This window comes from Aegilops tauschii, chromosome 7 (assembly GCF_002575655.3).
Source record: "Aegilops tauschii subsp. strangulata cultivar AL8/78 chromosome 7, Aet v6.0, whole genome shotgun sequence".
In the NCBI taxonomy this organism is placed as follows: domain Eukaryota; kingdom Viridiplantae; phylum Streptophyta; class Magnoliopsida; order Poales; family Poaceae; genus Aegilops; species Aegilops tauschii.
The window spans coordinates 280976664-281001929 of NC_053041.3; the positions used below are offsets into that span (position 1 = coordinate 280976664).

General features: G+C 49.2%; 1 long non-coding RNA gene across 1 annotated transcript; it reads left to right on the forward strand.

Moving 5' to 3' along the window:
• The first annotated feature begins 20681 nt into the window (after positions 1-20681).
• LOC123495066 (uncharacterized) lies at positions 20682-24150 on the forward strand. The gene is made up of 2 exons (XR_006667022.2): positions 20682-23515; positions 23619-24150. It is a non-coding gene; the product is annotated as an uncharacterized lncRNA (long non-coding RNA).
• The last annotated feature ends 1116 nt before the right edge of the window (positions 24151-25266 follow it).

The window sequence follows — 25266 nt, forward strand, 5'->3', positions numbered from 1 at the left end:
CTAAACCGCTGCCGAGTCGTCCCTTTATATAGGGAGGCTGACGCCCAGCAGCCCTTAGAGTCCCGGCCGGCTTATAAGAGTATCCGGCTCGGACTCTAAACTATACTTGCCTTACGCTACAAGTTCTACTATAATAATAATTATAACTACGGGCCTTAAGCCATATCCGGGTCTCAGCCCATCTCTGGCCCATCGTCTTGAAACTTGGCTCCGGGCTTCTGGCAACAACCGTACGAGTAACCCGGCCCTTCCTGGCGGGTGACTCTAAGGTCTATATCCTCAACATTAGGCCCCAGATTGATTTGAGCCGGCTCATGTCAATCTTCAACTCTTCTGACAGAAAAAATCTCCGGCTTATCATTCATGTGAAGGCCATAACCCGGAGTGACGTCATCCTCTGGACTCCGGATAATCCGCCGTGACGTCATTCTCCATTAAGTCCGTTTTTTACTCCGCCAGATCCGCAACGGATCTTTGCTTTTACTGCCATTCCGAAAATCGAGGCGTCGTGGGGGGGAGATAACCACGCCGTGGTCTCCTTGAATCTCGCGCCTACTTATGACCTCGCCTTATAAATAGGCCGGCCCAACAGGCTCTTCTCACGCTCTCTTCTTCCTCCTCGCGCCGTCGCTCCTCTGCCCGAGCTCTGCCACTGCCGCCGCCGTTGCGTCCTTGATCTTCATCAACCCGGCCGCTGCATCACCCTGACTCGGACCAGATTACGGCGGCGACTTCCGCTCTTCCCCAACTCCGGTGAGTCTCCTCTGCCTTGCTAGAACAGATCTGTGGTAGAGTTCAAACAGTTCATCCGTGTTCTTCTCCATGGTTTGCAGGCTTCAGTAGTTCTTGTAGTTGCCACCCTTGTTTGACCTTGGATATGTGTAGACTTACTGCAGTAGTTGTTTATTACTCATTTCACCTGAAAAACGCACTTCTTTCCACTGCATAAGATCCCCTTCGAGCTCAAGAACTCCCCTGCGTCCGCATTTTAGGTCTAGAAAATTTTCTTTGCTCCGACCATTTTGATCCAAAAAAGTTACGGTAGTATGCGAAACCTGTTTTACCACACTTAGTAAAAACTGCAACCATTGAATCTTGGCGGCTTACATTTCCGGCTTAAAGAAAACACGCGCCGTAGAACTTTCCGGTTTAAGGAGAACCATGCTCTGTAGAATCCTCCGGCTTAACTGTAGTAAAGCCGTAAATAACCAATTTACTCTGAATCCCCCTGCGGCTTAAATAACCCACCGTATCTGAATATATATCATTAGTCCCCTTCATAAGCCGCCATCTTAGTTTGAACAATAGATCTCCGGCTTATAATTAACCCGGACACTTTTTTCTTTATCATAGACCACCAACCTTCACCATGCCTCCCATGGCTCCCATCACTTGCAACTGGATGAAGTCCAACGTCACCGACGAGACCCTGGCCAATTTCGTTAAGTCCGGATATTTGCCTAAGAAGGAAAGCATGTCCTACCGTGCCCCTGACCCGTCGGAAGAGAGACCACAGCCAAGGGACGGGGAGGTAGTGATCTTTGCAGACCATATGAGCCGAGGCTTCGCACCGCCCGGCTCAAAGTTTTTCAGGGACGTGCTCAACTTCTTTGACCTACGGCCTCAGGATATAGGACCCAACTCCGTATCCAACATCTGCAACTTCCAAGTCTTTTGTGAAGTGTACCTTGGAGAAGAGCCCAGTTTACTGCTTTTCAGAGAGCTGTTCTACTTAAACCGCCAAAACGAGTGTGCCAACGGGCCAAGTCTGGAATTAGGCGGCATCTCCATCCAGCGCCGTAGGGACTGTCTGTTCCCTTACGCAGAGCCGCCCAGCCACCCCAAGGACTGGAATATGACTTGGTTCTACTGCCAAGATACGTCCCCGGCTGACGAGAACCCGCTGCCCGGCTTTCGCCCAACCCGTCTAGAGCCGACTCATCCGCTGTCGGACAAACTGACTACAGCGGAATGCCAACCTCTGCTTCCAACTATCAATAAGATCAAGGCCTTGCTAGGCAACGGTCTGAACGGAATCGATCTGGTCCGGGTCTGGATCTCATGGCGGGTGATCCCATTGAGCCGCCGCCCCGGCTTAATGTGTGAGTACACCGGGCAAAAGGATGACCCGCAGAGGCACAGTCGCAATGATCTTCCAGAAGACGTTGCAGAGGAAGAGACCAAGGCTCTTCTAAACGAGAGCCTGGCAGACTGCGAAAGAACCGGGCTAGCCCCCTTCTGCAAGACCAATCCAGCCCCTGCGGTAAGCCGCTGACTTTAAGTTTTATCTTTGTCTGCATATAACCTTCAACTGAACCGTTTTAAGAATCAATCATTGTATCCTTCAGGCTGATGATAAGTTCTGGCGGGTCAAATATGACCATGAAGCGGCCAAGAAGACCAGAAAGGCGAAGAAAGCCGCCAAGAAAGCCGCCCCTCGCAAAAAGGGAAGCAGACCCACTGCTTCGGAGCTACTGCAATTAAGTGACAGCTCCGAGTCAGAGGTAATCCTTAAACCTTTAAATTCTTGCCATATGTGTTGTTTGTTGCTGTCCGACTTATCAACATTTTCTCATTGACAGGATGACACCGACGCCAGTAACCCGGTGGTTGAAGAGGTAATGTCACTTTCCTCCGACTCGGAGCCTTTGCCACAGCTGAAAGTCCGAAGAGTAACCCGGAAAGTAAGCTTTTCCCATCCATTAGCTCATCAAGACCCTCAATTTGTTTTGAAGCAGCAGGTTCACGAAAGCCGGCGTCACACCCGGGCCCGCAAGGACACCGACCTCTCCGCCGGGCTACCCGACGCAACAAGGAAGCGTCGCACTGAGGTTTTTTCTCACCTGTACCCTTTTCATCCGTTGGCGGGTGTTATCCGTCAGCCACTCAATTCTTCTGACTCCAATTATCAGGAGACCTCCCCCTCTTCGGGTGACTCCATGCAGTCAAGTCTGCCGGCCTTCAAGACTGCACCCGGGTAATAACAATCTCCTTACATTATCTGTCTGTACTTATTCTTTGTGTGCCTAACACTTCTACCTTTTCAGTGCCCAGGCAAAGCTCACCAAAAGAGCAAAGAAAACCAGATCAGCCGGAGTGCCAGACTTGCCTGACCCGGAGGCAACGGCTCAAGAGCCGCCAGCTACCTCTGCCCCCGAAGCCACCATTCCAATGGACACGGTGCCTGAGGCCCCTGCCCCGACTACCAAGACAATGACCGAAGCGTCGGTTAACCCGGAGGCCTCCGGCTCAGCCCCACCAGCAGACGACCCGGACATGGTAATCACCCGGACGGAATTCGTTGAGCCGGGGAGACCGACCGCGTTGGCCAAGTGCTCCGCGAAGGGGGAGTTACTGCAGCCCCACCGGGTGAACCTGGACCTCTCCGGCTACACCGACTTGAGCATTGGAGAGCTCGTCTCTGGCTACATCAGCCAAGTCCACAAGAGCCGGGACGCCGAGGTTGCCATGGTCAACCAGATCCAACAAAAATCCGAGGTACCCTTCTGCCGTCTTCTTACTTTACTGCATAGTTACCTTTGCCATGCTAGCCCCCAAGTCGATGACTTATACTTGAATATGTTGTAGACTTAGGTTCCGGCTTACTCAACTGAGATGACAGTACGTAGATAGAGACATTCAATATGCATTAGCCCCCAAGTGCCAAGTGCCTTTGCTTGGAAAGCGCTTGGGACTTATATAACAACTGTTAATTAACCCGGAAATACATGCAGGCTGTTGGCAAGAAACTAGAGGCGGACCTTGCGGATCTCAAGAGCCGGCTAAAGATGCAGGAGACGGAGACCCGGAAGGCAAACGCCAAGTTTGTATCCAGCATTGCCACCCAAGAAAAGTTGAAGACCGAGTTTGATGCTGAGAGGAAAGCCTGGGTCGAAGAGAAGGCCGCACTGGTAACCCGGGCGGAACAGGCAGAGAAGGCTCTCGCTGAGAAGACCGCCGAGCTCTCCGGCCTAAAATGCCAGGTTTCCCAAATGGTGGCTGCTATCTTCGGTAAGTCGCCTCACCGGCTTTCATCAAGTCTGTATATGTCATGATTCATCCTTGTCGCCGGCTTATCTGATCTTGTGAAACAGGTCCCAGGAGTGCCAATCTCAACCAGAGCGTGGTCACCAAGTTAAAGGCCGTGTATACCCTGGTGGAACAGCTCTACACCGGGTCACAGCGTGCCTTAGCTGTGGTGGCCCTATCCAACGAGGTGCCAACTCATCTGGCCGAAGTCCTGCGCCGGCTCGCTGTTCTGCTGCAGCGGATCCAGGAGCTATGACGGGCCTCCGCGAGAGCCGGAGCAATCGCCGCGCTGAGCCGGCGCCAAAGCATTCCTGCCGGAGCTAGACCCGGCAGACATCGCCCTGGGTTACCCGAGCCTGAAGGAGGACGGCTTAGCCTTCGACCAGAAGGACTTCGCGGCATGTGTGAAGGTTGTACGCCCGGTGGCCACCCTCATCGGGAACGACACCGACTTGACCAAGTACCAGCCGGGTTACGATGCGGAGAATCAGAGGATTCCAACCCCTCGCTATGAAGCTCTCAATCTGATCCCTCCGGCTCGTCAGCACACCTTCGCCCCGGAGATTGACCCGGCCGGGTTAATTGACGAAGAAGCCCAGTTCGAAGCTCTCAGCGGCATCGACTGGAAATCATCAACCTTCGAGGTCTTGGGATCAGCCGGAGGAGAAGACAGGAATGAACCGGGGACTTCAACTCAGCGGGCATCATAAGTTAGCTAGCGGCTTATCAAACATTGTTCCATCTTTTAGACTTGAAAAATTATTGTAATAGAATAAGTGCAACAATTTATCTCTGCCGTGCCATCGTGCACGTTTTGAATGCAAAAGCCCTTTGAATTTGTCTCTTTGATGTTTCTCCGGGTCATAATCATCCCTTTGTTTTTCTCAACCTCAAAAGATGCCTTTAAGTATCTGCATGGAAAAGGCAAATCACAAATCTCGAGGCGGCTTACCGCCCTGAGAATCAGGTATTTAAGATAAATAACCCGGAATATGAATCAAAAAAGACTGGTCCTTAATTATACTCTGAACATAGCCAAAATAACACACTTAACAGCCTGTAAACATCTTCCGGTTTACATAACCCGGGCAGTAAGGTTGACACCTTAACTCTGATTTACTTGCTTTAATGACACCCATGACGTGCAACTAACACTGTAAACCAAAGTTAAACCGGCAAGTGAGACCCGGTCATGCACACCTCAGAATAAACTTGTGAAAAAGCAGAAGAACTTAGGGGCTTCCGGTTCGAATACGACCAAAGACCCGGCCCCAAGGGGTTAAGCTAAGATTCGGATATGATCATATAGCCCCCAGTGGGTGTGGCGATGCCAATCAAGAGGGTACCGACAGCTATGTTCTCTTTGGTTCGAATACGACCCATGTTTGAACAGGAAGCCCCCAAGTGACTCTTTAAAATTGTTTAACGACGCTGATTCGAATACGATCCACGTCGGTTCTCAGAGGGGTTAAACTGTGATTCAAATATGACCAAAGGCAACTTCCCAATGAGCTCGGCACTTTGCCAATCAAGTGGGTATCGACAGCTATGTTCTCTTTGGTTCGAATACGACCCTTGTTTGAACAGGAAGCCCCCAAGTGACCTTACTGCTTACGGCTAGATTCGAATACGATCATAAGCCGGATCCTCCTTTAAATCAGCATGTAAAAAGCAACACACGCATATTTGGAGGAGAAAAAAGGACAGAGGTCCTGCTTTATTGCTTATCATAATATATACATGTCTGAGATAAATATGTACACCATGAGAGCCGGTAGCTCAAGTGTAGTAAGGCCGAAGCTGAGCTATGTTCCACGGCCGACGGGTCTCCTCCTCAGATTTACGCGAATCTTTATGCTCCCGAATATCAATGAGGTAATATGACCCGTTGTGCAAGTTCTTGCTGACCACAAAGGGCCCTTCCCAAGGTGGGGATAACTTGTGTGCATCTGTTTGATCCTGGATGAGCCGGAGCACAAGGTCACCTTCCTGGAAGACCCGGGATTTGACCCGGCGGCTATGATAACGGCGCAGGTCTTGTTGGTAAATCGCTGAACGGGCTGGTGCCACATCACGCTGTTCGTCCAACAAATCTAGAGCATCTTGACGCGCCTGTTCATTATCCGTCTCAACATAAGCCGCCACGCGAGGTGAATCGTGACGGATGTCACTGGGGAGGACTGCTTCTGCTCCATAAACCATGAAGAAAGGCGTGAAGCCTGTAGACCTGTTAGGAGTAGTGTTGATGCTCCATAAGACGGAAGGCAACTCCTCCACCCAACAACCCGGCGTCCGTTGTAAAGGGACCAAAAGCCGAGGCTTGATACCCTTCAGAATTTCCTGGTTAGCTCTCTCAGCCTGACCATTGGATTGAGGATGAGCCACTGAAGAAACATCAAGTCGGATATGCTCTCGTTGACAAAATTCTTCCATGGCACCTTTGGAGAGATTGGTGCCATTGTCAGTTATAATGCTGTGCGGAAAACCAAAGCGGAAAATCACCTTTTTCATAAATTGAACCGCCGTGGCTGCATCGCACTTGCTAACTGGCTCAGCTTCCACCCACTTTGTGAATTTATCAACTGCCACCAAGAGGTGGGTCTTCTTATCCTTGGACCGTTTAAAAGGCCCAACCATATCAAGCCCCCAGACCGCAAAGGGCCAAGTGATTGGGATCATCCTCAACTCCTCAGCCGGCACATGAGCCCGTCGTGAGAACCTTTGGCAACCATCACATTTACTGACCAAGTCCTCTGCATCAGCGTGAGCCGTCAGCCAATAAAAACCATGACGGAAAGCCTTGGCCACAAGAGATTTTGAGCTGGCATGATGACCACAATCCCCTTCATGGATCTCCCGCAAGATCTCTTGGCCTTCCTCAGGGGAGATACAACGTTGAAATGCCCCTGAAACACTGCGATGATGTAACTCGCCATCGATGACGATCATTGACTTAGCCCGCCGGGTTATTTGCCTGGCCAAAGTTTCATCCTCAGGCAACTCTCCCCGGGTTATATAAGCCAGATATGGCATTGTCCAGTCTGGTATGACATGAAGAGCCGCCACCAGTCGGGCCTCCGGGTCAGGGATAGCCAAGTCCTCCTCTGTAGGCAACTTAACCGAGGGGTTATACAGGACATCCAGGAAAGTGTTAGGCGGCACCGGCTTTCGCTGAGAGCCTAGCCGGCTTAAAGCATCAGCCGCCTCGTTCTTCCTGCGATCAATGTGCTCCACTTGGTATCCCTGAAAATGCCCAGCAATGGCATCAACCTCGCGGCGATAAGCCGCCATGAGAGGATCCTTAGAATCCCACGTGCCTGATACTTGTTGAGCCACCAAGTCTGAGTCACCAAAGCACCTTACCCGGCTTAAGCTCATCTCCTTAGCCACCCGAAGACCGTGGAGCAAAGCCTCGTATTCAGCCGCATTGTTAGTGCAAGGAAACATCAATTGTAGCACATAATGGAACTTGTCACCCTTAGGGGAGGCCAATACAACGCCAGCCCCCGAGCCCTCCAGCTGTCTGGACCCATCAAAGTGAATAGTCCAATAAGTGTTATCCGGCTTTTGCTCAGGCACTTGTGACTCCGTCCAATCATTGATGAAATCCACCAAAGCCTGAGATTTAACAGCAGTGCGTGGCACATATTTGAGGCCTGAGGTCCAAGTTCTATAGCCCACTTAGCAATTCTCCCTGTGGCCTCTCTGTTTTGAATAATATCACCAAGAGGGGCAGAACTGACCACAGTGATGGGATGACCCTGAAAATAATGCTTGAGCTTCCGGCTCGCCATGAACACACCATATACGAGCTTCTGCCAATGCGGGTACCGCTGCTTGGACTCAATGAGCACTTCGCTGACATAGTAAACCGGCCGCTGAACCGGATGCTCCTTACCCACCTCCTTGCGCTCCACCACAATAGCCACGCTGACGGCTCGTGCGTTTGCCGCCACATACAGTAGCAAGGGCTCCTTATCAACCGGAGCAGCAAGGACTGGGGGCTCTACCAGCTGCTTTTTCAAATCCTCAAAAGCAGTATTAGCTGCATCATTCCAGACAAAGTTATCAGTTTTCTTCATCAACTGATATAAGGGCATAGCCTTCTCACCCAAACGGCTTATAAACCGGCTTAAAGCAGCGATGCGACCCGCCAAGCGCTGAACGTCATTTATACACGCCGGCTTAGCTAGGGAGGTGATGGCCTTGATCTTCTCCGGGTTAGCCTCAATGCCTCTGTCAGAAACCAAGAAGCCCAATAGTTTGCCTGCAGGAACACCAAAAACACACTTGGCCGGGTTAAGCATCATCTTATAGACCCGGAGATTATCAAAGGTTTCCCTTAAGTCATCTATCAGGGTTTCCTCCTTGATGGATTTAACCACAATATCGTCCACGTAAGCGTGAACATTGCGCCCGACCTGTTTATGAAGACAATACTGTACACAACGCTGGTAAGTCGCATGTGCACACTTGAGTCCAAAGGGCATAGATACATAGCAGAAGGCTCCAAAGGGAGTGATGAACGCCGTCTTCTCCTGGTCCTTAACTGCCATCTTAATCTAATGATACCCGGAATAAGCATCCAAAAAACTTAAACGTGCACAACCTGCCGTAGCATCAATGATTTGATCAATACGGGGGAGGGCAAAAGGATCAGCCGGACACGCCTTGTTCAAATCCGTGTAGTCCACACACATCCGCCAGGTGCCGTTCTTCTTGAGTATGAGCACCGGGTTAGCCAACCATTCTGGGTGAAAAACTTCAATAATAAACCCGGCCGCCAAGAGCCGGGCCACTTCTTCACCAATGGCTTTCCGCCTCTCCTCATTAAACCGTCGAAGGAACTGTCTGACCGGCTTAAATTTTGGATCAACATTGAGAGTATGCTCAGCGAGTTCTCTAGGTACACCTGGCATGTCAGAAGGCTTCCATGCAAAGATGTCCCTATTCTCACAGATGAACTCGATGAGCGCGCTTTCCTATTTTGGATCCAGATTGGCACTGATGCTAAACTGCTGAGATGAATCTCCTGGAACAAAATCAACAAGCTTAGTTTCATCAGCCGACTTAAATTTCATCGCCGGCTCAGTCTCCGTAGTCGGCTTCTTTAGAGAGGTCATGTCTGTTGGGTCAACATTGTCTTTGTAAAACTTCAACTCCTCTGTTGCACAAACAGACTCTGCATAAGCTGCATCACCTTCCTCACACTCGAGAGCCACTTTCCGGCTGCCGTGAACCGTAATGGTCCCATTGTGACCCGGCATCTTGAGCTGTAAGTACACATAACACGGCCGTGCCATGAACTTAGCGTAAGCTGGCCGTCCAAATATAGCATGGTATGGACTTCTTATCTTGACCACCTCAAAGGTCAATTTCTCCACCCTGTAGTTGTTCTCATCACCAAAAGCCACTTCTAATTCGATCTTGCCGACTGGATAAGCCGACTTACCAGGTACCACACCATGGAAGATAGTGTTTGACTGGCTGAGGTTCTTATCAACCAGCCCCATACGGCGAAAAGTCTCATAATAGAGGATGTTGATGCTGCTACCTCCATCCATGAGTACCTTTGTGAACTTATAACCTCCCACCCGAGGAGCTACCACTAGGGCCAAGTGGCCCGGGTTATCCACCCGGGGAGGGTGATCCTCCCTACTCCACACTATAGGCTGCTCAGACCACCGCAAGTAGCGTGGAACCGCCGGCTCAACAGCATTAACAGCCCTCTTGTGAAGCTTCCGATCTCGTTTGCACAAACTAGTGGTGAACACATGATACTGTCCACCGCTAAGCTGCTTTGGGTTGGTCTGATAACCCCACTGCTGCTGTTGATGACCCTGACCAGACTGTTGATTAAAACCCCCTTGACCGTTCTGAGGACCGGAATTTGAGCCGCCGCCCGGGCCATGAAAGCCGCCGGCGCCTGAGCCGCCACCCGGGCCGTTGTAGCTCTTAAAGGCCTTCATGATCGCGCAATCCTTCCACAGATGAGTCGCTAGCTTCTCCCTAGAGCCATGCCTTGGACAAGGTTCAATCAACAGCTGCTCCAGCGTTGGACCTGACCCGCCGCCTCGGGGAGGGGGCCTCCCCTTGCGTCGCTGGTTATTACCTTGGGAATTGGCATTGGCTACAAACTCTAGGCTGCCATCGGCCTTACGCTTGCTTCCTCATTGGTTCCCCGGGTTAAACTGAGGACCCTTGCCATTGTCGTTCTTCTTTCCCTTCCCTGTCCTTTCATTGTCTGAAGGGGGATCCTTGGTACCATCAGAATCGGCGTACTTGACAAGAGCCGCCATTAGGGTACCCATATCGGTGCAGTCGCGTTTAAGCCGCCCGAGTTTCATCTTAAGGGGCACAAAGCGACAGTTCTGTTCCAACATTAAAACTGCAGAGCCGGCATCCATCTTATCTGATGAATGTATGATCTCCTTGACCCGGCGCACCCAATGGGTCGTGGATTCACCCTCCTGCTGCTTACAGTTAGTCAGATCCACAATTGACATAGACTGCCTACAGGTATCTTTGAAGTTTTGAATGAACCGGGCTTTCAGCTAAGCCCAAGACCCAATGGAGTTCGGTGGTAGCCCTTTCAACCACGTGCGGGAAGTTCCATCTAACATCATGGTGAAATATTTGGCCATGGCCGCCTCACTGACCTCCAGCAATTCCATAGCCATCTCATAACTCTCAATCCAGGCTGCAGGCTGTAAGTCCGCTGTATAGTTAGGCACCTTCCTAGGGCCCTTGAAGTCCTTAGGTAGACGTTCATTACGGATGGCTGGCACCAAACAAGGGACACCCCCGGTCCTGGTAGAAATACCCACATCAACGGACGTCGTCGGATAAGCCGGGGGGGTCTGGTAAGCCGTCAATTGAGGCACCTGCTCCGCCTCTTGCCGCGCTTGGTCTGCTGCATAAAAGGCTCCATTATGAGTCGGGCCATGGCCAGGGGGCGGGTCATGGCGTCGGACATTACTTGAGCCGGTTGCTGAGACCATGTGTCGGCTGTAACTCGGGCTCTGGCCTGGACGAGGGGTCGAGTGGATCCTGTCCCGGCTGTAGGAGTACGCCTCTTGCTGTGCCAGTGCCGTCTGCAGGAGTTCCCTGACCCGGCGGGTTTCGATGGCCGCCGGAGAGTCGCCGTCAACGGGGAGAGCCGCCAGTCGTGCTGCCGCAGCCACCATGTTCTCCAGCGGGTTATCATAATGACCCGGGGGTATTGGCACATACTGAGGCGGGGCAGGGGGCACCTGGGGAGGCCCCATCACTCGTGGCTGAATAAGGGGTCCAGACCCGGGCGCAATGACCCCTGGCGGGTTACTAGACCCTGCACCCAGCGTGTTGAAGAGATTGCGTGGATCGTAAACCGGTGGGAGTCGAGACTGGGCCTTCTGATGCCTCCTTCTCATGACCTCGTTGGCCGCGTTCTGATCCATCGTGAGTTGGAAGGACTGTGCCTGAATCAGCTGAGTCCGGGCGTCGAGAGCCGCCCGCTCCGCAGCCAGCCTGATCCCTTCCGCTGCAAGATCCTCTTTAGCTTTTATCAAATCCAATTTTAACTGTGCCACCTCCGCGTCATGCTGAGCTTGATTCGCCGGGTCAACCGCGGTGGTTAACAGGGCCGTCATCTTGTCCGTGAGATCCATCAGCACCTGAGCCGGAGACGGCACCGGGTTTCCCGATCCGGCAGCGGGGTTCTGAACAGGCTGCGCACCAGCCATAAAAACTCCAACCTGACTTGGCGGCTCAAAAGGGTCCGGAATACTGTCGCCGTCGGAACAACCCATGAGCCTGCCATCTAGAAGTTGGTACAACGAGTTTGATTCATCGGTGGCCGACTCGCCGTCAGAGCCGGCGGCCGTCTCATCACCGGATCTAGATCGATCGGAGAGTCCTCCATGGATACACCCCACAAAAGCATGCCTTAAGGCAGGCCGGGCCCGGGCGGGTCGCGCAAGCTGAGCCGTCTCGATGAGATCAGCGCAGAGACCCGGCTCGGGGCCCGGCTCACCAATCTTGCCAATGAAAACATGAATTCCGCCGAAGGGGACCCGGTACCCGTACTCAATTGAGCCGGCGTCGGGGCCCCAGTTTGCATCGTCGATGTAGAGCTTGCCGCGACGACTCTTGGTCATCCGGCCCACAGCGTATCCCTTGAGCCCTTCGAAGCTGCCCTTCAAGAACTCAAATCCACCGTGCGCTGGCCCCACGGTGGGCGCCAACTGTCATGGAATTGTCTCGGCAGATGTCCTCGAGCTAGGACTTAGTCGTGGAGCCATCGCAGCTAGGAAGCTTGGAGGGGTTAATGCGGGACAAGGAACACGAGGGTTTATACTGGTTCGGCCCCTTACGGTGAAGGTAAAAGCCTACGTCCAGTTTGAGGTGGTATTGATTAAGGTTACGATCACCAGGGAGCTAAATTGCTATGCCTGGCTCTCGTTGAGATTGTTCTCCCTAAACCGCTGCCGAGTCGTCCCTTTATATAGGGAGGCTGACGCCCAGCAGCCCTTAGAGTCCCGGCCGGCTTATAAGAGTATCCGGCTCGGACTCTAAACTATACTTGCCTTACGCTACAAGTTCTACTATAATAATAATTATAACTACGGGCCTTAAGCCATATCCGGGTCTCAGCCCATCTCTGGCCCATCGTCTTGAAACTTGGCTCCGGGCTTCTGGCAACAACCGTACGAGTAACCCGGCCCTTCCTGGCGGGTGACTCTAAGGTCTATATCCTCAACATAAGGTGTCAACTATCATTACCACTTTGAGGCCTCTCGAGCTCATTCACTTGGATCTCTTTGGGCCTCCATCTTATGATAGTTTGGGAGGGAGGAGGTATTGCCTTGTCATTGTCGATGACTATACAAGATATACATGGGTGTTCTTCCTCAAGACTAAAGATGAAACTCAAGACACCTTCATCAAATTTGCCAAAGAAGCTCAACGTCAACATAATTGTGAGATCAAGGCAATTCGAAGTGACAACGGCACCGAGTTCAAAAATTACACTATGAATGAGTTCTTGAGCGATGAGGGGATCAAGCATCAATATGCCGCGCCATACACTCCCGAACAAAATGGTGTTGCGGAAAGGAAGAACCGGACTCTCATTGAGATGGCAAGGACCATGCTTGACGAGTACAAGTCTCCATACAAGCTTTGGGCCGAAGCCATCAACACCGCGTGCCATGCTACAAACCGGCTTTATCTTCGTAAGCTCAAGAACAAGACTCCCTACGAACTCCTAATCGGGAGAAAGCCTAACGTCAAATACTTTCGAGTATTCGGTTGTAAGTGTTTCATTCTAAATAAGAAATCCCGTTTAGCAAAGTTTGCGCCTAAAACTTATGAGGGCATATTTGTTGGATATGCATCAAACTCACATGCTTACCGTGTTCTCAACAAATCCACCGGATGTATTGAGGAAACGGTAAATGTGGATTTTGATGAAGATAATGGTTCCCGTGCAGAGCAAATTGTTCCTAGTGTTGTAGGTGATGAGGCTCCTTCACAAGCTATAAGGACTATGGGGATAGGCCACATTCGTCCACAAGAAACACCCCAAGTCCAAGTAGAAGAAGAAGGAGTAAGAGCCCCTCTTGTGGATTCTCCACAAGGGAAGTCATCACCGCCACCACAAGGTCAAGATGCTATGGAAAATCATGAACCTATCCAAGAACAAGATCAAGTCCCTCATGTTCCCGAGCAAGATCAAGGGCAAGCCCAACCAAATGGCGAAGAACCAATCCGTGAGGCCCAAGGTCAAGCTCTTGATCAAGATCAAGATCAAGATCAATCCCAACCTCAAGTGTCTTCCACATCATCACATCCAAGTGATCAAGAACTAGAGGTTGTGAAGAGAAGGGTGTCTTCAAGGCTAAAGCATTCTCAAGGCCAAGCTTCTTCCACAAGTTCAAAACCAAGTGAAGAAGAGCTTACCCTCAAAGTGCAAAAAGCGGCCGCCAAGTTAAAGCATCTTCAACATCTCACCGACAACATTTATGGAAGCATCAACAAAGGGGTAACTACTCGTAGACGTTTGGAAAACTTTTGTGAACATCACTCGTTTGTCTCTTGTGTTGAGCCCCTTAAGGTTGAAGATGCACTTGACGACCCGGATTGGGTAAATGCCATGCATGAAGAACTCAACAACTTCACCCGCAACAAAGTATGGACTCTTGTGAAGAGACCCAAAGAACATCATAATGTCATTGGAACAAAGTGGATCTTTAAGAACAAACAAGATGAGCATGGACAAGTCACTAGAAACAAGGCAAGGTTAGTGGCACAAGGGTTCACCCAAGTTGAAGGTTTGGACTTCGGTGAAACCTTTGCCCCCGTTGCCCGTCTTGAGTCCATTTGTATCTTGCTTGCATATGCTTCACATCATGATTTCAAATTGTATCAAATGGATGTGAAGAGTGCATTTCTTAATGGTCCTCTTAAGGAGTTGGTGTATGTCAAACAACCTCCCAGTTTCGAAGACCCCGATCACCCCTCTCATGTTTATGAACTCCATAAGGCGCTCTAAGGACTTAAACAAGCACCTCGTGCTTGGTATGATCACCTTACGGCGTTCTTAAGCGAGAAGGGGTTCCAGATCGGGTTAATAGATTCCACTCTCTTCACGAAGAGGGTAAAAGGAGAATTGTTTGTGTGCCAAATATATGTTGATGATATTATTTTTGGTTCCACTAACCATGCTATTAACGTTGAGTTTGAGAATCTTATGACCAAGGAATTTGCTATGCGCATGATGGGAGAGTTGAAGTTTTTCCTCGGATTTCAAGTGAAGCAATTGAGAGGAGGAACCTTCATCAACCAAGCACTTTATATTCAAGACATGCTCAAGAGGTTCAAAATGCAAGATGTCAAGCCCATGAAGACGCCCATGCCCACAATTGGCCAACTTAATCTTGATCCCAATGGTAAAGATGTGGATCAAAAGGTATATCGCTCTATGATCAGTTCTTTGCTTTACCTTTGTGCATCTAGGCCGGATATTATGTTGAGTGTGTGTATGTGTGCAAGATTTCAATCCGCTCCCAAGGAGAGCCATTTTTCGGCAGTGAAAAGAATCCTTCGATATTTGGTTCATACCCCAAACTTGGGCCTTTGGTACCCCAAAGGAGCAACTTTCAAGTTATTAGGATATTCGGATTCGGATTGGGCCGGAGACAAGGTAGACCGCAAGTCCACTTCCGGGTCTTGTCAATTCCTAGGGAGGTCATTGGTAAGTTGGTCTTCAAAGAAGCAGAATTGTGTGTCCCTTTCAACCGCCGAGGCCGAGTACATTGCTGCAGGAAGTTGTTGTGCACAATTATTATGGATGAGGCAAACTTTGATGGATTATGGTGTCAAATGTGACAAAGTGCCTCTATTTTGTGACAATGAAAGTGCAATCAAGATCGCCGACAATCCAGTGCAACATAGCCGAACCAAACATATCGAGATTCGTGATCACTTCATTCGAGATCATGTGGCCAAGGGAGACATTTATTTATTCCATGTCAACACCGAGAAGCAACTTGCCGACATTTTTACCAAGCCACTTGATGAAGCAAGATTCCGCGAGTTAAGGCATGAGCTGAATATCGTGGATATAAGTAACTTGGATTGAGGTTCTTGCATACACACACATACTCTACTAGTATCTTGTTTTAGATGTAGGCACCTAAGTAGGGGGAGCTAGCTCAACTAATGAGCTATCTTATCCTACTAGTGCATAAATTGATCAAAATCTTTCACATTAGCCATTTGAAGATGGCATTTGTGCTTCAAAGATGAGTATTGGTCTTGGAACCAAGGTTCATATCTTCGCAGTGCCATACCAAACAAACTCAAACATGGTGGCTTCGGCCACCGCCCTCCGTTGGAGGTTGGATCGTTTTTGTCTTTTGTTTGTGTGGTTCTTCTTGTCCTTGTGTTCGTGTTTCCGTGAGTGTGTGTTTTCTCGAGTCTCTTCCAGTGCAAGTGCTACACATACTCCTTTCTAGTAGTGTTGGATTTCTTCTGCGACATGTTCAGAAGTGAGGCGGGAATGCTCTTTGGGGTCTTGGTAAGAATTTGCATTCAGCCATAACCCAACAAGCTTCTTCCTGTCAAAATCCTCTGGATACCCCGTGCCCACGGCCCTTGTACCGTGTGCACGGGGACCCCGTGCCCACGGCCCTTGTACCGTGCGCACGGGGCCTTTAGCCCGTGCACACGGGGTCTGCGGTTTCTGGCCCTGAAGAGGTGGGGCGTGGGGGGTTTGGGTTCTTTCCCACCCAGTCGCCCCCTCCACGCCCCAGATCGCCTCCAGGCCGCCGCCGTCGCCTCCTTGTCGCCGGTGCTCCTCTGTGCGCCGTGGGACTTCGCTGCTCTGTGGAGATCTTCCGGGATGGGGTCCTCCTCTGGTATCCCCCTCCCCTTGTTCTTCTTTTTCCTCCTTTGGATCCGTTTTAGTCTAGGGTTTCCTCCTCTACTAGTCTAGGCCAGTCGTTCCCTTGTGGTAGACTAGGGGCGGATGGGCATTACTCTGGCAGTTCTCCCTGCCGCACTCACTCCCGGATCTCGATCTGGAAGTGGTTGCCGCTGGGCGAACCCCGTGTCCACGGGCCTTGTACCGTGCGCACGGGGCCCCCGTGTCCACGGGCCTTGTACCGTGCGCACGGGACCCCCGTGTCCACGGTGGTCAGACCCCCGTGTGCACGGGGTACACAGTGGTGCCAGTCCTGTTTCTTCTCTATCTTCCATTCCTCGCCAGCTTCTCGAGCACTTGTACTTATTTGTGTCTCTCGTGTTTGTTGTGTTTTGTTGCTGTTGTGTTTCAGACTCTGCTGACAAGAGGTCCGAGCTCTGTCGCAAGCGCACCAAGGCAGGTTCCAGGGAATTCTCTTTGGCTTCTCGTCAGCCGTCCGAAGGAAGTGGTCAGGGCTCTGAGATGGGCCGTGTTCGCCGTACCGCCTCCAAGCAGCCAGTGATTGAAGCCTCCGAGGATTCAGAAGAGGAGTATGATTCGCAGGAAGATGCTCAGTATGAGAACCCCGCAGATGCAGAGATAGAAGATGAGGATGATTCTGCTTATGATGTTGATGAGGAGGAAGGAGAGGAACATGTGCTCCCAGGAGGTCGGAATGTCAAGAATCTACCTCTCTCTAAGTGGGCCAAGCCAGAGCTTTGGGCTTGCAGGCAGGATTTCCCCTATGTGCCAAACACTGATGCAGGGGTTGACCCAAGATTCAAGAATGATTTTCAACACGGGTGTTCTCTGAGCTGATCATGACCAAGAAAAACAAGTTTTCCCCCCACAAGCAAATCAATGTGGAGGCTCTTCGGGACAATGATCATACCTATCCCGGTGTATAGTGCTCTTGGGAGGCTTGGCTTGATCCCGTTCGTCGCCTTCCACCATCCGTTCAGTGAAGATCTTGTGATGCAGTTCTTTGCCACCGTATACTTCCACAGTGATGAGGCTCGCACTATGACTTGGATGTCCGGCACATATGAGTGTGAGGCCTCCATGGCCAAGTTCTCTGACATCATTCCGTGTCGGTTCTTTGCTGAGGAGCATCCTGAGTATGGCCGTGTTCGTGAGACAGGTAGAGACAAGGATGAGATTGCTTTTGCTTACAAGCCAGACAAGGCCTTCACCACCGGTTCTATCAAACATTTGAAGCCAACCTATGATACTATGCGTCACATTCTTAGGTACACGCTTAATCCTAAGACCGGGGACTCTCACAATCTGAGGAGCTCCATGTTGGATATCTTTGTCTACCTTCATAACAAGAAGAAAGTGGATGTTCTGGACTTCATGTTCTTTGAGATCAGGCAGTGTGTTCAGGAGAACAAGTCATGCATCTATGCTCCGTTCATCCAAGCTTTGATTGAGTCCGTCTGTCCCGCCAGGTACATTGCCAAGTACCGCACCTCCTTTCCGAAGCGTGATTCCAACTGGCTTCCGGCTGCTCCTCCACCATATGTGCCTCCCAAGAAGGGGCGCAACCCCAGGCCTGAGGATCGTGCTACCTACACTGAGGGATGTTCATCCTATGTGCGGATTCCGCGTAGCAAAGGGAAGCAGGTTGCTACTGATGCCAGTTTCACCAGAGAGGAGAAGAAGTCTCTTCTGAAGACCGTGAGCAACATGTTCAAAATGTGTCAGTCCATTCAGCGCCGTCAGGTCAAGGAGATCAACAAGGGCAAGCTGGTGAGGCGTCAAGAGAAGGCTGAGCGTGCTGCAGCTGGTGAGGAGGTTGGTCCAGGGTCCGAGGACATCGACAGTGTGGCCACAACTCGTTCTTTTCCCTCGGGGGGATGGCACTTTGATGATGATGATGATGCTTCGAGCGCACCTCCTCTTGTCTAGAGTCTCGTTAGCATCGCCTTTTCCCTTTTTGTTGTCTTGATGACAAAGGGGGAGAAGTGTTCTATTAGGGGCGTTTGCAGTTGGTTTCAGTTGGGTGAGATCTCAAGGTCTCGTTTCTTCGTGTCTCGTTTGTTTTGGTTGTGTTTATTTGGCTTGAGATACTCTTATTTACTTGCTTTCGCGGTGTGGTCGTGAGCTACCTAGTCTATGTGAGAGACTATCTACTTTATGGAATTTATCTATGCTTATGTTGATGTATCTTGTGGAGTATGATCTAGCTTCTATATGTTAGTCTCACGTTTTCTGCTCACCACACTTGCATGTGATCTAGGCACCGTGTTGGGTTTTATTATGTTGATCACATGCCTTGACAATGGGGATCTAGGGGGAGCCTCATATGTGTGTGCTTGATGCATAATCAAGCATTTTTTTTCTTGCACGTATATAGGGGGAGCTCCTTTGATCAACTATTGTCGCATGGCTGCTTACTTAAGTTGTATCCCATATGCCATGTCCTAACCATGCTGTCATCAATGCACCAAAAAGGGGGAGATTGAAAGTGCAAGTATCACTTAGATTATATTTTGGTGTGATGACAATGTGGTTAGTGGAACTAATGTTGGTTGCTAAAGTTTATCTCAGGACGTTGGTTCCAAGGTGTCAATTGATGGAGGTGTGCGACCCCCCAGTCCAAAAAGATCAAAGGCGTGGTTACCGGCGACTCGAAGGTTTTTCGTTTTGGTTCGATTTGAGTCGTAGGTAAAACCGCACTATCAAGAGGGGTCTTCGTGGAATTAGTGTCGTGTGGGAATGCCTCCAAGACAGATACACCAGCCCTCCTACACCTCCTCAGATATTCCACTTGTTGTGTGCTTTGCCGTGGTGTCCTGTGATGTTTCATCAGAAATCTTCTGGACACCCCGTGTGCACGGGGTCTCTGACCCCCGTGCGCACGCGGTAGTCAGAATATTTCTGGACACCCCGTGCACACGGGGCTGACTTGGCCCGTGCGCACGGGGTACCTCGAAACTCACTGGACACCCCGTGCGCACGGGGCTGACTTGGCCCGTGCGCACGGTGTACCTCGCATCTCACTGGACACCCCATGCGCACGGGGCTGACTTGGCCTGTGCGCACGGGGTCCAACGGGCAGAAATCCCCTCCCGGCCAAGAACACTATAAAAGCCCCCTTCTTCCTCCTCCATCCTCCAACCCTAATGTCTTGTTGAGTTCCTCCATTGCTACACCCCATTTTGCTCACTACTCTCAATCCCTCCACCCAATCTTGTTGAAACTTTGGGGATTGGGAGAGCAAGACCCGATCTACACGTTGACCAAACCAAATCGCATTCCCCGCAACATTCATCCACCATGACTTGTTACTCTTGGAGCTTGGGCTCCTAGGCGGTTAGAGGCTCCTCCGGAAGCTTCCTTGCTTGTGGTGTGCTCCGGAGAAGTTTGTAAAGGTGTGGTGGTCGCCTTCAAGACCAACCCCGAGTGATTCGAGGCTCATCCGTTGGGGGTGACTCGAAGGAGATTACGGTGAGCCTTCGGTGGCGTTCCGCAAGCTTTGGCTCCGGCACCGCTCCAAACGGAGAGTAGCTCTTCCCCAAGGAAGAGTGAACTTCGGGATAAAATCCGCGTCCTCGTCTCACTTGTGGTTAATCCTTTCCCGCACTTTACTTAGCCTTGTATGCTTGTTGGCTTGCTAATTAGTTTGTTGCCTAGCATACTTAGCTTAGAGCTTGCTTGTCATATAGGTTGTGTTCACCTAGTTGCATATCTAGTGAACCCTTTTTATCCGCTAAGCCTTAAAATTGACAAGAAAGAGTAAAATTTGTAGTCTCCTATTCACCCCCCCCTCTAGTCGACCGTATTGATCCTTTCACACTTTGTTCATCATGTTCATGAAATAGGCAGGTGCGTTAGTCAGGCCAAATGACATAACGGTGTACTCATATAGCCCATACCTTGTGGTAAAAGCTGTCTTGGGTATATCCTGCTCTCGAATCTTCAACTGGTGGTATCCTGATCGCAAATCAATCTATACTACTATTAAAAGAGCAAACATGAAATACCCTACACCCACCAAACTTAGTGTACACAAATTAACCAGCACCCTTGGATCTAACCCACTTAATTGTATCTAAGAGTCTGTATTACTTCGGTGGTCTGCCATCAAAACGAATGGACGAGATTAAATGTTTTGCCGGTCTGCCACCAACGTACGGTCTCCACGCATGCCCACTAATTCGCTCAAGACCTCATAACCCCGAACCAACGTCACGTCTCAGTTGCGAAAAAAATATCACGTCTCCAACTCCAACCATAGCTCTCCCCTCTCCCCCAGCCGCCACAGAACTCCTCCCTGTTCCCATCGCCGCCGCCCGCCGCTTCTCCTCTCCTCTGCTACCCCAGGCGTGAGGAACCAACCTCCCGAAGCAACCGGAGCGGCAAAGCGGCGGAGGAATGGAGAGATGGCGTCTGCGATGGCGGGGAAAAGGATGGGGCGGGCGTCCTACATCCGGATCAAGCACGAGGAGGAGCGGCACGAGGCGTCCTGGAAGGAGCCCGAGGGCTGGGTCTTCTCCGCCACCACGCGCACCGATGTCGCCGCGCGCCTTGGCGAGCTCCGCGACCAGATCCTCGCCGGTTGCGCCTCCTTCCCGACCTCGCCGCACAGCACTCCGGCTGCTCCTCCGCCCGCCGCGGCGGCGACCTAGGTACGCCTCCACTTGCCCCACTTACGCGCTCTGCAGGCTTTCATATAGGGTCTCCGATCGTGGCGAACCAGAAGCACCAGCCCAGGAAGAGCTCGACAGCGTGGAGGTCCTCCCCAGCCAGTAGTACGTGACCAGCCCGAGATCCACCGCCGAGCCAAGCACTTCTCCTTTCTTTTTCTTCTTCTGTTACCCAGCCAAAACAATTTTGTGGAGAACAATCATATCTGGTTAGGATCCACACAGGAATCTACAGCACAAATAATGGAGGAGCTACTATAATAGAGGATGGACCTGTGGTTGCTTCCCAGCTCTTTTCTTCAAAACAATCTGAGAAAGAGTACAAAGGAAATTGGAGCATATGGAAAATTGCTCAGGAATATCTCCATCTTATGCTTATTGCTTCGATGTACAGTGACCTATAAAAGGGTGAAAACAATCAGTGAGATACTTCTCTGGATGTAGAGCTCTCTGACATACGCCTAAAAGATAAAATTATATTTTTACATTATTATTCTCAATACTATAGTTGAACATTCATTACCTTGTGGTTCGTACTTGGTCCCAGCCTCCCAAGCATAAATCTGAAGTTGTTCTGTATAGGGGAGTGAATTGTATGAGAGTGTGTTTCCAGGCTTAAATTTGAAATTGTTGTGTATACTATATGTGCATGCAGTGTGTATGGTAGAACCAATCGATTTTCAGAAGATAGCATGAACCGGAAGGGTAATCGGTGCCGCCACCGGAAGGCTCGGCAATGCTAATCGCCGGAACTACACTACCGGCAGTGCCATCCAAATCCTCGGAGACGCTCAAGGTATATACAATGAACACACAAAGGGGTCCACATGCAATTATCTAATTATTGGATGCATCAGATTAACGTGCTGAATGAATCACATGTGTATACTTGAGACAAATGAATGTATTAATGGTTAGTAATTTTTTTATCTATCCTTTTTACATGTCCTCGAGGGTGACCATAGTAGCATCTTGAGCCCAAATACAGTCCTGCCATCTAACGCCGCCTGTAATTTTTTAGCTACAGGAATTTGGACCGTCCTGCAAGAAGAATCAGTTGAGAAGATTGGACTATGCTACTTCTCTAAGGCTGAGTATACACTCTTTGTTGTTAATTGTAGTGATAGTTACTATTATTGAATTGCTAAGGTGACAAACTGACAGTTATTGCTTGATGAGCTTACTCTTGTTCATCACATTGCATCCCTCTTACACGGGAATCATCAAATGTTCACACATATGTATGTCCTTTAGTTGTCATTTGCTCTTTTTTATTTTTTCTTCCCTTTTTTGTGTGGATAATCCAATTTCGTATGTTGTCAATGGATCTTAAACATCTTCACTTCTGATTTCTATTTCAAACAGACAGTGCAGCTTTGACGGCCTCTTATTTCATGCCGACAAGTGTATTTTGTTCCATTAGAAATATATAACTATATTTTATTCCTGAGAGAGCAATCTTATACGGGAATATAGTGTTGTATTTTGTGCACCCTCATTTGGCAAGAGTTCAGGTTACTATTTGTCTCTGTGTGAAAGTTCTCACATTAGTTCATGCAGAATATGTCTATATTTTTACCAAGGGGTTCCAATGATTCGAGGACTGCATATGTGCAGATCTAGAAACTCTTTCTTCCCAAGATGGGCAATGTGCAGATCTAGAAATGGTATGTCCCCTATGCGTGTATGACTGTTGGTGGAGATGTTCATACTTTAGGATCTTTGGTTCCTGAGTTAGTGAGGTGCATGCTCTCGACCATGACATCTACTTACTCTATTGTCATCTATAGTCTGTATTGTGCTCTGCGCTTAATGTGCATTGGGTGCATAGCAGAACATGAATTTCAGATGCCCTTATTTGTTTGATGAAATGCCTCCTTGATCTGCATGCCAGGTATTATAGCATACTGTATATGGCTTCTAAGCTCTTTGAAAGTTTAGGACACAATAGGAAGTCATATTACAGCGGTTTCCGATTAATAACAAAGCTGAAAGCACAATCTCTATTTTTCGAGGACAGCAAATTTGTTTTCTAGAACTGATAGTTTCTTCGGTATTTTTTTGTTTGCTTTCTGTTACTTTATAACTGAATATGAATATGCAGTTAGCTTATTTTTCTTTTATGTGATATGTGAGTAAATAGCAGTTAGCTGCATGGGTTACTGTGGTTTCAAGCTCAACTTTTGTGTTATCTAGCTGCAGTGCTAGGACTGGTTGTTTCCCAAAGAGATGATATGACCATGAGTTTATGGCCTTTTTGAGCTTGATGTCTTCTGTATAAGAGAAATGAAGTCTTCGGCATGTACACTGTGTAAACAATCATTGGAAAGGCGAGAGGAAGATAAGAGGAGCATATAGAAGTTTGTGATTTGTATAGGAGGCCTTGTTGGTATGATTTATTTTCCTGATGGTATATTCATCTCATTAGGAAGGCCTTGTTGTGTGGCTTTGGTCTTCCTAAATTTTTCTGTGATTTTTTCTTTTCTTTTTAGGTTTGTGAAACAATGACTATCCTAGCACAAGATCTAATCATGGAAATTTCCTTATTGTACAGTTTTCCATTTTGAAATAGTAGACCTTTCTCCATTGTTGAGATGTTGATAGGACAAGTTTTCATTGCTTATCTTACCAGGACTAAGATTAGCCTGGAGAAAGTGTGGCTTGCATGCCATGTCATACACAAATTATTAAATTTTCGTTCTTCATTTTTTGTTCATGAATGTTGCACTCCTGGAGGTGAGACTCGGAATGGGTGCATAATGGTCCTGGCTACCGGAGAACTCTTCAAGCTCGTGGTGCGTGCTGTAACTCCCACTGTGGCGCTGTAGTCGAGCCCATCAATTCAAATTCTGAAGATAACATGTAGCCTGAATCCAAGAGGGAACAAATCCAGTTGTTCCAAGACGCGTTCTTTTTTGTATATCTTGTTGACAGTTTGCATCTCTGCCATGTTCACTTGGACAATGCATATATGTATTACAAGTCCTTCCAAGTTCATAGAATAAATTAGACATACTTCTGAAATCTTTACTTTACGATTGCGGTTTCATCTTGGATTATGACTTCTTTTTTGTCTGCTCCAACTTCGCATACATCCTCAGAAGATAAATGTGGGGTTTGTATTGAATTTCACCTTTAGAGAGGCAGGGATTATCAGCACTACAGAATTCAATACACATGAATAATGTGTTCTTTGGTTGAGACGTGCGTTGCACGTGCATGCTAACTAGTCTTGGAAAATACTTTAGCTCCTTGTAGTCGGTCAAACAGATCATTGATCATCGGCAGTGGGTACTTGTTCTTGATTGTTACTTCATTCAATCCATGATAATCAACAACCATCCTCAATGATCCATCTTTCTTCTCCACTAGAAGTACGGGTGATCCCCAAGGTGACGAACTTGGGCGAATATATCCTTTATCCAGTAACTCCTTAATCTGCTTCTTAATTTCTTCCAAATCCTTAGCGGGCATCCTGTACGGTCTCTTTGATATTGGCCTAGTGCCTGGCAAAAGCTCAATCAAAAACTCGATGTCTCTATCCGGTGGCATGCCTGGCAACTCCTCTGGAAATATGTCAGGGAATTCCTTCACCACTGGTACTTCCTCCAGTACAACTCCTGATAAGGAATTCACTTGAGTCCTCTTCGGCACATGTCGGGATACATACTTAATCCTTCTTCCTTCTAGGGTAGTAAGCAAAATCGTCTTACTGGCGCAATCGATGTTTCCTTCATACATCGATAGCCAATCCATTCCCAAAATCACATCCAAACCTTGTGACTCCAAAACTATTAGGTCTGAGGGGAAAACATGCCTACCTATGGCCAATGGCAACTGAAAACATCCTTGGCTTGCCATATACTCTGCTCCTGGCGAGGTTACTAACATGCATAGGTGTTCTAAGAACTTTGGTGGGCAACTTAAACTTATCCACAAATCCCCTTGATATGTATGAATGTGATGCACCAGTATCAAAAAGAACGATTGCAGTAAATGACTTAACCAAGAACTTACCTATTACTGCATCAGGCTGTGCTTCAACCTCCTCCACATTAACATGGTTCACCTGTCCCCTGTTGAAAGGGTTCGGCTTCTTCCCCGAGCTTCCATTGCCATTTCCATTCTTTGCTTCTGGAC